The 13,557-nt window shown below is 49.5% G+C and overlaps 1 long non-coding RNA gene across 1 annotated transcript; it reads left to right on the plus strand.

Annotated features, from left to right (window-relative positions):
* The first annotated feature begins 7,578 nt into the window (after positions 1-7,578).
* LOC309890835 lies at positions 7,579-8,716 on the plus strand. The gene is made up of 3 exons (XR_014319458.1): positions 7,579-7,654; positions 8,078-8,195; positions 8,653-8,716. It is a non-coding gene; the product is annotated as an uncharacterized lncRNA (long non-coding RNA).
* Positions 8,717-13,557: the final 4,841 nt, after the last annotated feature.

Genomic DNA, 13,557 nt, shown 5'->3' on the forward strand with positions numbered 1-13,557 from the left:
CATATTAGAAGTATGTTTATGAGGTGTTGCTAGGTAGTTGTATTTGGGAAACAGTTGAGCATGGTTCCTTGACCGCGTAAGTGCAGTACTGCCAAGAGACTGAGCAGGGTCACCTTCTTCATCACTGAAGAATAAGTCTGTTCGGGCCCATTTCGGCGCGGCGCCGCCCGGGCCCATTTCGGCGCGGCGCCGCCCGGGCCCATTACTCAGGTGGAGCTACTGAGCAGGTGAGGTAAAGGAACCGGGAACAGAGAAGTATTGCACAATGGTATGTTGCATTAGTTGTAGTGTGCGTTGTGCAGGACATGGGTATTAGGGCTTGCATGGTAGTGAATGCTGGTTCTCTGTGTTTACAGATGGGGATGAGCCTGTGTAAAGTAATTCCAGTTCAAAAAGTTTCAGTTATTAGCTTGGTGATATTGTCCATTCAATATTAAAACCTGCAGAATAAGCCAAAGGCGGTTTTTGCTTCTAGAATCACTGCAAATATTTGGTCTGCTCTCTGCATGCTTTTGAGATAAAGTTTATTTAAAAAAAGAAACAAAAAGAAAAACAGCTACTTCTCTTGCTCTATTTCTACTTTCTTGTGCTTTGCCCCTCCCCTTTCCCAGGTGATTGGGTTTGGGTGCTGGGCGGGGCCAAAAGGTATATGAGCCCCAGGCATGGCATCAGAGTGCTCCTTCTGCCTGGGCTGCTCTTTGGGGGTAAGTGCTTTGTGTTTCCTTCAGTCAGTTGCAGGGTTCTCTAGGCAGGCTGGAGTCTATGGATTTCTGGATTTCTAAGTGGTTGGAATTCTAGATCTCTAAGTGCTTGAATTAGAGGGATATTTAGTAGAGGCTGCTGGCTCACTTTTTTTTAGGATGGCCGCATATTCTCCTGTTTTTGAGATATATTTTAATCTCTGCATGTTTAAAACCACTTGTTTTAGTCCCCTGGAGAGTTACACCAGCTTGATTACATGCTACATGTGGCTTGGCAGCGTAGATGCAGCATTACCAAGAGACTGAGCAGGGTTGTATCAGAGTCACCTTTTTCATCTGCAAAGGGTAAGTCTGTGATTACTGCTGCCGGGGTTGCTGTGTGTGCATGTCTTTTTGGCGTTTGTGGAGTTGTGTTTTTTTTTTTTTTTTTTTGTGTGTGTGTATGTTCTAAGTTTCTGGTTTTCTGAGGGGTAAACAGTTAGTGTGCTGAACGTGGTAGGCAGGTGGAGGTTGGGAGCTGCTCAGGACTGGTAGGTTTGGTTTCTAGGAGTATGCGGCATCCATCCTGTGCGATGCGACTGATTGTTGGGCGGGAACGTTCCAGCTTGTGTGTCCTAAGCAATGTAGCTTGTGTAGCGTATGTTGTGTGGCCCGGGCAGAATTTGCTGTGGCGCTGTGAGCGAAGAATCTGAGTTAGAGCTGTTGAGCAACTGAAGTAAAGGAACTGGGAAGAGAGAGGTATTGCAGCAGGTACGCTGTGGTTGTGAGGTGCCTCAGAGTGTGCTTTTCTCTCGTCTCTACAGGTGCTTTGTGCAGTCGTGGACAGGGAAGGGAAATCCTCGTGTCACGAAGCACTGAGGGAAGGTGAGTGTTGTCAGCCTGGTCATCCCTTATCCGAAGCGAAGGGAAGACGCTCAGGTGTTTCCCTGTGAGGGTCCGAGGTGAGGCTGTGTGGGATAGAGGAGCAGTGTGGCAGGTGGTTGCTTGCAAGCACAGTGGTCATTGTGTCCTTCTGTGTTCCCAGGTGGCGTGGGTGATGCTGGCCGCTCCTTTCAAGCTTGGACCTAATTTGCAGGTACAGAGGCAAGTGGCCTGCTCTTTTGAAAGGATAAAACTAAAGATGGGGTCCCTTTTGTTGTTGAGGGATGGGTGCTACTGCTGTCAGCTGAATGTTTATCTTCTGCCTGTGTTTTTCCTTTTGTTCAGGCTGAAACGCAGTGCGCAGTGCAGGACGTCTTGACCCGAGCTGCCTCTGCAGTGACTCTGGTGCGTGGTGAGCAGAGGTAACTGTTGGTTTTGGGGCGCGGTTGTCACTGCAGTTATTTTCCTACATCCAATAGAGTAAAATTCCAGTTTGTCTTTTAGAGGTGCTATAAGTGGGTAAAGAGAACAGATGGAAGCGTGTGCCACGTGGGGTAGGCAAGCGGCTGAGGTACAGGAGGGGATGAGAGTATGTGATTTTTTTTCTGGGGATGAAATGGAATTAATTTTGTTGATGTATAATGTGTTCTGCTCCTAGATTTTTCTTTCAACGTGAAGAAAAGTTTGAGCTAATTCCAGGTAAGAAAGTTCCAGTTACTTGCTGGGTCGTATTGTCCTTTTAATATTCAAAGCTGCAGCAAAAGCATGGGGATTGTTGCTTCTAGAAACACCCCAGTTTTCTTGTTTGCACTCTGCATGCTGTTGAGCTAAAGCAGACCAAAAAAAAAAAAAAAAGGAAACACACACACACAAAAAACAACAATAACAAAAAAACCCACCACTGGGTGATGTGTTGTGAACGCAACGATCATTTAATCCCTTTGTTTTCCCAGGTGGTGTGGATGATACTGGTTGCAGTGTTGGAGCTTGGATTTGGAGAGGAACAGGTGAGCATAGTTGTATGTTGCATCAGCAGTAGTCAGCGTTGTGGAGAAGGTGGGCATCATGACCGGCATGCTAGTGAATGCTGGTACTCTGTTTTTGCAGCTGATGATGAGCCTGGCAATTGACTAAGATGACGACCAGTGCCTGTGCATTTCTTGAGGTGGAGGGAATTTACCATTCAGCAACCTGAGAGCTAAGTTGGGGGGCACCTGGTATTTGCATATCTGGGGTGGCTAATGGGAGCTGGGAGCCAGAGGAGCATGGTGCCTGCTGGCTGACTAGACTTGGTTCCACGGTGAGGGTGGTTCAGGCTGGGTCACGTTCAGGCTGCTTGTGGCCGGGTCACCAGGCTAATAGAAGCAGCGGGATTATTTTGTAGCGTGAGTGCGTGCGCCAGGCAGGACAGTTTCCTTCTGTTCGTCTGTCTTGTAGTGTTGCTTCTGCAGCGTCTGTTCTGTGCTTCTCGGGTCTTGATATCCTCCTAGCTTTTGACACTGGACTGACCAGACAGGGGACTTGGTAGCGGTGCTGAAGGGCCTCAGTGCTTGATTTGTCATCGTGGCTCTGATCCGAGCACTTCTTGTCTTGCAGTCGCTGCTTGAAATGCAGTTCTGTTTCAGGTCTCGTGCATCGTATTCGGTTTGAGATCGCGTCTGTTTCCATCCTCACTCTTGAAGAAGTCATCTGGGCCGCATCAGGAGCTCTTGCTTGGGAATTGATTTCCTAAGCGTCGTCTTATGGGGTTTTCAGTCCCCATCCTTCTGGTCTCTTGCCTTGAAGGCAGGCTTTTTAGGCCTCCATCACCCCAGTTCTGGCAGTGTCTTCCAGTCGCGTGTCGTGACATTTGAGTCTCTCCTTGGGTCTGATGCAGAGCACCTGTTGTGACTTGCTGTTGCCATAGGTCTTCCCTCCGGGGGGTCACTTTTTCTTGCGCCTTGTGTTGTGTGTTTTGTTTGTAGTGTTTTTGGCGTGGCTGTGTGTGTATGTGTTTGGTCTGGAGCTGTCCTGCCTGGCAGTTAGTGATGACAGCTAACGTGGCAGTACATGGGTGTACTAATACATTGTCCGGACTGTATTGGCAAAGACATTCGGTCTGCCTCTGGGCGCGTACTGACGGGCAGCTGGCACAGTCATCTCAGTGTTGTTTGTCAGATGTTGGGGGGGGGAGAGTATATCTGCTTGTGAGCAGCTGCTCGCATAGTGCTTGAATGGTGTGGTTAAGGAGGTCTGTCGAATCTTGAAAGCTTACAGATATGGGGTTTTGAAAGTTTTATTTTTATTTCTCTCCTGTCCCCAGTACAGTGTAAACCTTTGGAGGAACCTGTCGCAGGAAAGAGCTTCTTCCGGAACTGTTCAGCGCTCCGTAGGCAGCTCGGTGACTGGCTTGGTCTACTTCTGAAATGCTGAGGTATGGGGGCTTCTGTTTTGAAATGATAATATTGTAAACGGGGTCCCTTTGTGTTGTTGAGGGATGGGTGCTAATGCTGGCAGCTGAACGATTATCTTGTGACCGTTTTCATTTGCTAAAGCTGCAACACAGTGTACAACACAGGACTTGACCGCATCTTCTTTTAGCAAGGTGAGCGATGAGCAGATCTAGCAGTTACTTTAGTGGTGCAGTTGTCACTGCAGTTACTTAACTGCCCAAAGTACTGAAGCTGTCCTGCCTGGCAGTTAGTGATGACAGCTAACGTGGCAGTGCATGGGTGTACTAATACATTGTCCGGACTGTATTGGCAAAGACATCCGGTCTGCCTCTGGGCGCGTACTGACGGGCAGCTGGCACAGTCATCTCTGGAGGTTGGTAGATGTGGATTTGGCAGAGTTGAGCTGCTTGCGAGCAGCTGCTCCCATAATGCTTGAACGGTGCACTGTTGAATCATGAAAGCTTACAGATACGGGGTTTTGAAACTTTTATTTTTATATCTTTCCTGTCCCCAGTAGAGTGTGTACCTTAGTAGGAACTGCTCACAGGAAAGAGCTCCTTCTGGAACTGTCCAGCACTCGGTAGGCAGCTCGGTGACTGGCTTGATCTACTTCTGAGGTGCTGAGGTAAGGGGGCTGCTGTTTTGAAACAATAATTTGTAAATGGGGTCCCTTCTGTTGTTGAGGGATGGGTGCTAATGCTGGCAGCTGAATGATTATCTTGTGACCGTTTTCATTTGCTAAAGCTGCAACACAGTGTACAACACAGGACTTGACCACAGCTTCTTTTATCAAGGTGAGCGATGAGCAGATCTAGCAGTTACTTTAGTGGTGCAGTTGTCACTGCAGTTACTTAACTGCACAAAGTACAGTAAAAATCCTGTTTGTATTTCAGAGGTGTGTTGTAGCTGGCCTAAGAGAGCAGATGGAAGCATCTTCCTCGAGGGCAGGTGAGGGGGCAGAGGTTAGGGAGCAGATGAGAGTAACTGTCCTATCTGTGCTGTGTCTTTGGATGCTGCTTCAGCCTATGCTTTTCTTTTTGTTTCACAGGTGTGTCGCACAGGCTGAGTGGGGCCAAGCTGCACTCTGAAGAGCAGCACGGGAAGGGCGGGCTGTTTGTGAGCTGGATTGGAGCAGAACTGCCAAGTAGCACGAGGTGACTGCGAAGGGTCTTGCTTTGCAGGTGCCATGGCAGGCTCTCCACAGAAGCGGTTGAGGATTTGAGAAGAGGTTGCAGATCATCGAGGAGCGACACGTGCAGGGAGGGCTTGAAAACGGTATGGCTGCTTTCTCTTCTGTTTATCAGGTGTCCCAGGCGACGTGGGCTGTGATGTTAGTCTTTAGGATCGGAACAAAGCAGGTGCTGATGGCGGTCTTCTTCGGTAGGCAAAGAGGTGCCCGCAGCCCTGTCCTGTGTAGCCTGGGCACGCCTCGCTGAGGATGAAGCTTGCTTTCCAGCAGTTCTGGAAACTGTGTTGAGGCTGAAATGCTGCGTCTGTGTTCGGGTTGGGGTTGCACCTTGGTGAGTGTAGGGATGGGTTTTAAGTGGGTGCAGCGGAGGGCCCGGCCCCAGTGTCCTGTAGTGTGTTTTAACACATCAGCATAGCCTTTTGGTTCTCAGATAGCCTGCTGAAGTAAGTGATTTCTCCTGCGAGTGGAATGGAATCGAATTCTTCTTTTGGCATGTAATCTATTCTGCTCCTAGATTTTTCTTTGTAAATGAAAGATTGAGGTAATTCCAGGTGGAAAAAAAAAAAGGAGTTACTTGCTTGTTTGTATTTTCCTTTCAATATTCAAAGCTGTAGCAAAAGCATGGGGATTTTTGTTTCTAGAAACACCCCAGTTCTCTTGTCTGCGCTCTGCATGCTGTTGAGCTAAGCCATACAAAGAAGTTAATAAAACCACAGCTGCTGCTCCTCCTCTTTCTGCTTTTTTGTGCTTTCCCCCTGCACTTTCCCAGGTGATTGGCTTCAGGTTCCAGGTGGGACCTAATGGTAACTGAGTTGCAGGTATGCCATGAGAGAGCTCCTTCTGCCTGGGCTGCACTTTAGGGTAAGTGCTTTGGTTTTCCTTCAGTTGTTTGGAGGGTTCTTTAGGTGGGTCAGTCTATGGACTGATGCGTTTTCAAGTAGAAACCAGTACTCCTATCTTTTTGAGGTGGCAACTGGTAGGATCTGTCATTGTAAAGCAATCTAGTAGTAGGTGCCTGTATTGCATGCAGCTCTTCCTCAGGTGAGTAGTAGTTATAGCAGTGTTACGGATAGTATGGTGATGTTACTTTGTGTGTTTGCTTTGTGTTTCTGGGTCCCTTATGATTTTTGCAGAATTACGGGGTTTTCTGTGAGTCTTTGCCTTTATGTCAAATCTTATCAAAGTCACAACCTTGGTGGCAAAGTGATGGAGCATGGTTTAGGAGAAATGTATCATTGAAGCTCCCTGTGTGAGCGTGTATCTGAAAATGGCAGCAGTGGGCATGTAAGGGGTATTCTGTTTCAGGTTTAGGGACAGTTTATTGTATTTCTGGAGCTTTTGCCTGTGTGTTTGCTGTCTGTTGAGTCTTTAGACCTTGCAGCCTTCTAGTCTTGATGTCCTTGAATTGACATATTAGAAGTATGTTTATGAGGTGTTGCTAGGTAGTTGTATTTGGGAAACAGTTGAGCATGGTTCCTTGACCGCGTAAGTGCAGTACTGCCAAGAGACTGAGCAGGGTCACCTTCTTCATCACTGAAGAATAAGTCTGTTCGGGCCCATTTCGGCGCGGCGCCGCCCGGGCCCATTTCGGCGCGGCGCCGCCCGGGCCCATTTCGGCGCGGCGCCGCCCGGGCCCATTTCGGCGCGGCGCCGCCCGGGCCCATTTCGGCGCGGCGCCGCCCGGGCCCATTTCGGCGCGGCGCCGCCCGGGCCCATTTCGGCGCGGCGCCGCCCGGGCCCATTTCGGCGCGGCGCCGCCCGGGCCCATTTCGGCGCGGCGCCGCCCGGGCCCATTTCGGCGCGGCGCCGCCCGGGCCCATTTCGGCGCGGCGCCGCCCGGGCCCATTTCGGCGCGGCGCCGCCCGGGCCCATTTCGGCGCGGCGCCGCCCGGGCCCATTTCGGCGCGGCGCCGCCCGGGCCCATTTCGGCGCGGCGCCGCCCGGGCCCATTTCGGCGCGGCGCCGCCCGGGCCCATTTCGGCGCGGCGCCGCCCGGGCCCATTTCGGCGCGGCGCCGCCCGGGCCCATTTCGGCGCGGCGCCGCCCGGGCCCATTTCGGCGCGGCGCCGCCCGGGCCCATTTCGGCGCGGCGCCGCCCGGGCCCATTTCGGCGCGGCGCCGCCCGGGCCCATTTCGGCGCGGCGCCGCCCGGGCCCATTTCTCAGGTGGAGCTACTGAGCAGGTGAGATAAAGGAGCTGGGAACAGAGAGGTATTGCACAATTATATGTTGCATTAGTTGTAGTCAGCGTTGTGGAGGAGGTGGGTGTCAGAGCTAGCGTGCTAGTAAATGCTGGTTCTCTGTTTTTGCAAGCGATGATGAACCTGTTTGACGTAATTCCATTTGAAAAAGTTCCAGAGTACTTGACTGGTCGTGTTGTTCTTTCAATTTTAAAAGCTGCAGCAAAAGCATGGGGATTGTTGCTTCTAGAAACGTCTCAAGTCTCCTGTCCGCTCTCTGCATGTTGTTCAGGTAAAGCACATTTTAAAAAAACAATTTAAAAAAAAAATTTGATAACCAGCTGCTGTTGCTCCTGCTCTGCTCCTACTTCCTTGTGCTTTGTCCCTCCTCTTTCCCAGGTGATTGGGTTTGGGTGCTGGGCGGGGCCAAATGGTATATTATCCCCAGGCATGGCATCAGAGAGCTCCTTCTGCCTGGGCTGCTCTTTGGGATAAGTGCTTTGTGTTTCCTTCAGTCAGTTGCAGGGTTCTTTAGGCAGGCTGGAGTCTATGGATTTCTAGATTTCTAAGTGGTTGGAATTCTAGATCTCTAAGAGCTTGAATTAGAGGGATATTTAGTAGAGGCTGCTGGCTCACTTTTTTTTAGGATGGCCGCATATTCTCCTGTTTTTGAGATATATTTTAATCTCTGCATGTTTAAAACCACTTGTTTTAGTCCCCTGGAGAGTTACACCAGCTTGATTACATGCTACATGTGGCTTGGCAGCGTAGATGCAGCATTACCAAGAGACTGAGCAGGGTTGTATCAGAGTCACCTTTTTCATCTGCAAAGGGTAAGTCTGTGATTACTGCTGCCGGGGTTGCTGTGTGTGCATGTCTTTTTGGCGTTTGTGGAGTTGTGTTTTTTTTTTTTTTTTTTGTGTGTGTGTATGTTCTAAGTTTCTGGTTTTCTGAGGGGTAAACAGTTAGTGTGCTGAACGTGGTAGGCAGGTGGAGGTTGGGAGCTGCTCAGGACTGGTAGGTTTGGTTTCTAGGAGTATGCGGCATCCATCCTGTGCGATGCGACTGATTGTTGGGCGGGAACGTTCCAGCTTGTGTGTCCTAAGCAATGTAGCTTGTGTAGCGTATGTTGTGTGGCCCGGGCAGAATTTGCTGTGGCGCTGTGAGCGAAGAATCTGAGTTAGAGCTGTTGAGCAACTGAAGTAAAGGAACTGGGAAGAGAGAGGTATTGCAGCAGGTACGCTGTGGTTGTGAGGTGCCTCAGAGTGTGCTTTTCTCTCGTCTCTACAGGTGCTTTGTGCAGTCGTGGACAGGGAAGGGAAATCCTCGTGTCACGAAGCACTGAGGGAAGGTGAGTGTTGTCAGCCTGGTCATCCCTTATCCGAAGCGAAGGGAAGACGCTCAGGTGTTTCCCTGTGAGGGTCCGAGGTGAGGCTGTGTGGGATAGAGGAGCAGTGTGGCAGGTGGTTGCTTGCAAGCACAGTGGTCATTGTGTCCTTCTGTGTTCCCAGGTGGCGTGGGTGATGCTGGCCGCTCCTTTCAAGCTTGGACCTAATTTGCAGGTACAGAGGCAAGTGGCCTGCTCTTTTGAAAGGATAAAACTAAAGATGGGGTCCCTTTTGTTGTTGAGGGATGGGTGCTACTGCTGTCAGCTGAATGTTTATCTTCTGCCTGTGTTTTTCCTTTTGTTCAGGCTGAAACGCAGTGCGCAGTGCAGGACGTCTTGACCCGAGCTGCCTCTGCAGTGACTCTGGTGCGTGGTGAGCAGAGGTAACTGTTGGTTTTGGGGCGCGGTTGTCACTGCAGTTATTTTCCTACATCCAATAGAGTAAAATTCCAGTTTGTCTTTTAGAGGTGCTATAAGTGGGTAAAGAGAACAGATGGAAGCGTGTGCCACGTGGGGTAGGCAAGCGGCTGAGGTACAGGAGGGGATGAGAGTATGTGATTTTTTTTCTGGGGATGAAATGGAATTAATTTTGTTGATGTATAATGTGTTCTGCTCCTAGATTTTTCTTTCAACGTGAAGAAAAGTTTGAGCTAATTCCAGGTAAGAAAGTTCCAGTTACTTGCTGGGTCGTATTGTCCTTTTAATATTCAAAGCTGCAGCAAAAGCATGGGGATTGTTGCTTCTAGAAACACCCCAGTTTTCTTGTTTGCACTCTGCATGCTGTTGAGCTAAAGCAGACCAAAAAAAAAAAAAAAAAAGGAAACACACACACACACACAAAAAACAACAATAACAAAAAAAAAACCACCATTGGGTGATGTGTTGTGAACGCAACGATCATTTAATCCCTTTGTTTTCCCAGGTGGTGTGGATGATACTGGTTGCAGTGTTGGAGCTTGGATTTGGAGAGGAACAGGTGAGCATAGTTGTATGTTGCATCAGCAGTAGTCAGCGTTGTGGAGAAGGTGGGCATCATGACCGGCATGCTAGTGAATGCTGGTACTCTGTTTTTGCAGCTGATGATGAGCCTGGCAATTGACTAAGATGACGACCAGTGCCTGTGCATTTCTTGAGGCGGAGGGAATTTACCATTCAGCAACCTGAGAGCTAAGTTGGGGGGCACCTGGTATTTGCATATCTGGGGTGGCTAATGGGAGCTGGGAGCCAGAGGAGCATGGTGCCTGCTGGCTGACTAGACTTGGTTCCACGGTGAGGGTGGTTCAGGCTGGGTCACGTTCAGGCTGCTTGTGGCCGGGTCACCAGGCTAATAGAAGCAGCGGGATTATTTTGTAGCTTGAGTGCGTGCGCCAGGCAGGACAGTTTCCTTCTGTTCGTCTGTCTTGTAGTGTTGCTTCTGCAGCGTCTGTTCTGTGCTTCTCGGGTCTTGATATCCTCCTAGCTTTTGACACTGGACTGACCAGACAGGGGACTTGGTAGCGGTGCTGAAGGGCCTCAGTGCTTGATTTGTCATCGTGGCTCTGATCCGAGCACTTCTTGTCTTGCAGTCGCTGCTTGAAATGCAGTTCTGTTTCAGGTCTCGTGCATCGTATTCGGTTTGAGATCGCGTCTGTTTCCATCCTCACTCTTGAAGAAGTCATCTGGGCCGCATCAGGAGCTCTTGCTTGGGAATTGATTTCCTAAGCGTCGTCTTATGGGGTTTTCAGTCCCCATCCTTCTGGTCTCTTGCCTTGAAGGCAGGCTTTTTAGGCCTCCATCATCCCAGTTCTGGCAGTGTCTTCCAGTCGCGTGTCGTGACATTTGAGTCTCTCCTAGGGTCTGGTGCAGAGCACCTGTTGTGACTTGCTGTTGCCATAGGTCTTCCCTCCGGGGGGTCACTTTTTCTTGCGCCTTGTGTTGTGTGTTTTGTTGTGTTTGTGGCGTGGTTGTGTGTGTATGTGTTTGGTCTGGAGCTGTCCTGCCTGGCAGTTAGTGATGACAGCTAACGTGGCAGTGCATGGGTGTACTAATACATTGTCTGGAGTGTTTTGGCGAAGACATCCGGTCTGCCTCTGGGCACATACTGAAGGGCAGCTGGCACAGTCATCTCAGTGTTGTTTGTCAGATGTTGGGGGGGGGAGAGTATATCTGCTTGTGAGCAGCTGCTCGCATAGTGCTTGAATGGTGTGGTTAAGGAGGTCTGTCGAATCTTGAAAGCTTACAGATATGGGGTTTTGAAAGTTTTATTTTTATTTCTCTCCTGTCCCCAGTACAGTGTAAACCTTTGGAGGAACCTGTCGCAGGAAAGAGCTTCTTCCGGAACTGTTCAGCGCTCCGTAGGCAGCTCGGTGACTGGCTTGGTCTACTTCTGAAATGCTGAGGTATGGGGGCTTCTGTTTTGAAATGATAATATTGTAAACGGGGTCCCTTTGTGTTGTTGAGGGATGGGTGCTAATGCTGGCAGCTGAACGATTATCTTGTGACCGTTTTCATTTGCTAAAGCTGCAACACAGTGTACAACACAGGACTTGACCGCATCTTCTTTTAGCAAGGTGAGCGATGAGCAGATCTAGCAGTTACTTTAGTGGTGCAGTTGTCACTGCAGTTACTTAACTGCCCAAAGTACTGAAGCTGTCCTGCCTGGCAGTTAGTGATGACAGCTAACGTGGCAGTGCATGGGTGTACTAATACGTTGTCCGGACTGTATTGGCAAAGACATCCGGTCTGCCTCTGGGCGCGTACTGACGGGCAGCTGGCACAGTCATCTCTGGAGGTTGGTAGATGTGGATTTGGCAGAGTTGAGCTGCTTGCGAGCAGCTGCTCCCATAATGCTTGAACGGTGCACTGTTGAATCATGAAAGCTTACAGATACGGGGTTTTGAAACTTTTATTTTTATATCTTTCCTGTCCCCAGTAGAGTGTGTACCTTAGTAGGAACTGCTCACAGGAAAGAGCTCCTTCTGGAACTGTCCAGCACTCGGTAGGCAGCTCGGTGACTGGCTTGATCTACTTCTGAGGTGCTGAGGTAAGGGGGCTGCTGTTTTGAAACAATAATTTGTAAATGGGGTCCCTTCTGTTGTTGAGGGATGGGTGCTAATGCTGGCAGCTGAATGATTATCTTGTGACCGTTTTCATTTGCTAAAGCTGCAACACAGTGTACAACACAGGACTTGACCACAGCTTCTTTTATCAAGGTGAGCGATGAGCAGATCTAGCAGTTACTTTAGTGGTGCAGTTGTCACTGCAGTTACTTAACTGCACAAAGTACAGTAAAAATCCTGTTTGTATTTCAGAGGTGTGTTGTAGCTGGCCTAAGAGAGCAGATGGAAGCATCTTCCTCGAGGGCAGGTGAGGGGGCAGAGGTTAGGGAGCAGATGAGAGTAACTGTCCTATCTGTGCTGTGTCTTTGGATGCTGCTTCAGCCTATGCTTTTCTTTTTGTTTCACAGGTGTGTCGCACAGGCTGAGTGGGGCCAAGCTGCACTCTGAAGAGCAGCACGGGAAGGGCGGGCTGTTTGTGAGCTGGATTGGAGCAGAACTGCCAAGTAGCACGAGGTGACTGCGAAGGGTCTTGCTTTGCAGGTGCCATGGCAGGCTCTCCACAGAAGCGGTTGAGGATTTGAGAAGAGGTTGCAGATCATCGAGGAGCGACACGTGCAGGGAGGGCTTGAAAACGGTATGGCTGCTTTCTCTTCTGTTTATCAGGTGTCCCAGGCGACGTGGGCTGTGATGTTAGTCTTTAGGATCGGAACAAAGCAGGTGCTGATGGCGGTCTTCTTCGGTAGGCAAAGAGGTGCCCGCAGCCCTGTCCTGTGTAGCCTGGGCACGCCTCGCTGAGGATGAAGCTTGTTTTCCAGCAGTTCTGGAAACTGTGTTGAGGCTGAAATGCTGCGTCTGTGTTCGGGTTGGGGTTGCACCTTGGTGAGTGTAGGGATGGGTTTTAAGTGGGTGCAGCGGAGGGCCCGGCCCCAGTGTCCTGTAGTGTGTTTTGACCCATCAGCATAGCCTTTTGGTTCTCAGATAGCCTGCTGAAGTAAGTGATTTCTCCTGCGAGTGGAATGGAATCGAATTCTTCTTTTGGCATGTAATCTATTCTGCTCCTAGATTTTTCTTTGTAAATGAAAGATTGAGGTAATTCCAGGTGGAAAAAAAAAAAGGAGTTACTTGCTTGTTTGTATTTTCCTTTCAATATTCAAAGCTGTAGCAAAAGCATGGGGATTTTTGTTTCTAGAAACACCCCAGTTCTCTTGTCTGCGCTCTGCATGCTGTTGAGCTAAGCCATACAAAGAAGTTAATAAAACCACAGCTGCTGCTCCTCCTCTTTCTGCTTTTTTGTGCTTTCCCCCTGCACTTTCCCAGGTGATTGGCTTCAGGTTCCAGGTGGGACCTAATGGTAACTGAGTTGCAGGTATGCCATGAGAGAGCTCCTTCTGCCTGGGCTGCACTTTAGGGTAAGTGCTTTGGTTTTCCTTCAGTTGTTTGGAGGGTTCTTTAGGTGGGTCAGTCTATGGACTGATGCGTTTTCAAGTAGAAACCAGTACTCCTATCTTTTTGAGGTGGCAACTGGTAGGATCTGTCATTGTAAAGCAATCTAGTAGTAGGTGCCTGTATTGCATGCAGCTCTTCCTCAGGTGAGTAGTAGTTATAGCAGTGTTACGGATAGTATGGTGATGTTACTTTGTGTGTTTGCTTTGTGTTTCTGGGTCCCTTATGATTTTTGCAGAATTACGGGGTTTTCTGTGAGTCTTTGCCTTTATGTCAAATCTTATCAAAGTCACAACCTTGGTGGCAAAGTGATGGAGCATGGTTTAG

This window comes from Aythya marila, assembly GCF_965140915.1.
Source record: "Aythya marila genome assembly, contig: HAP1_HAP1_SCAFFOLD_508, whole genome shotgun sequence".
Taxonomy (NCBI): Eukaryota; Metazoa; Chordata; class Aves; order Anseriformes; family Anatidae; genus Aythya; species Aythya marila.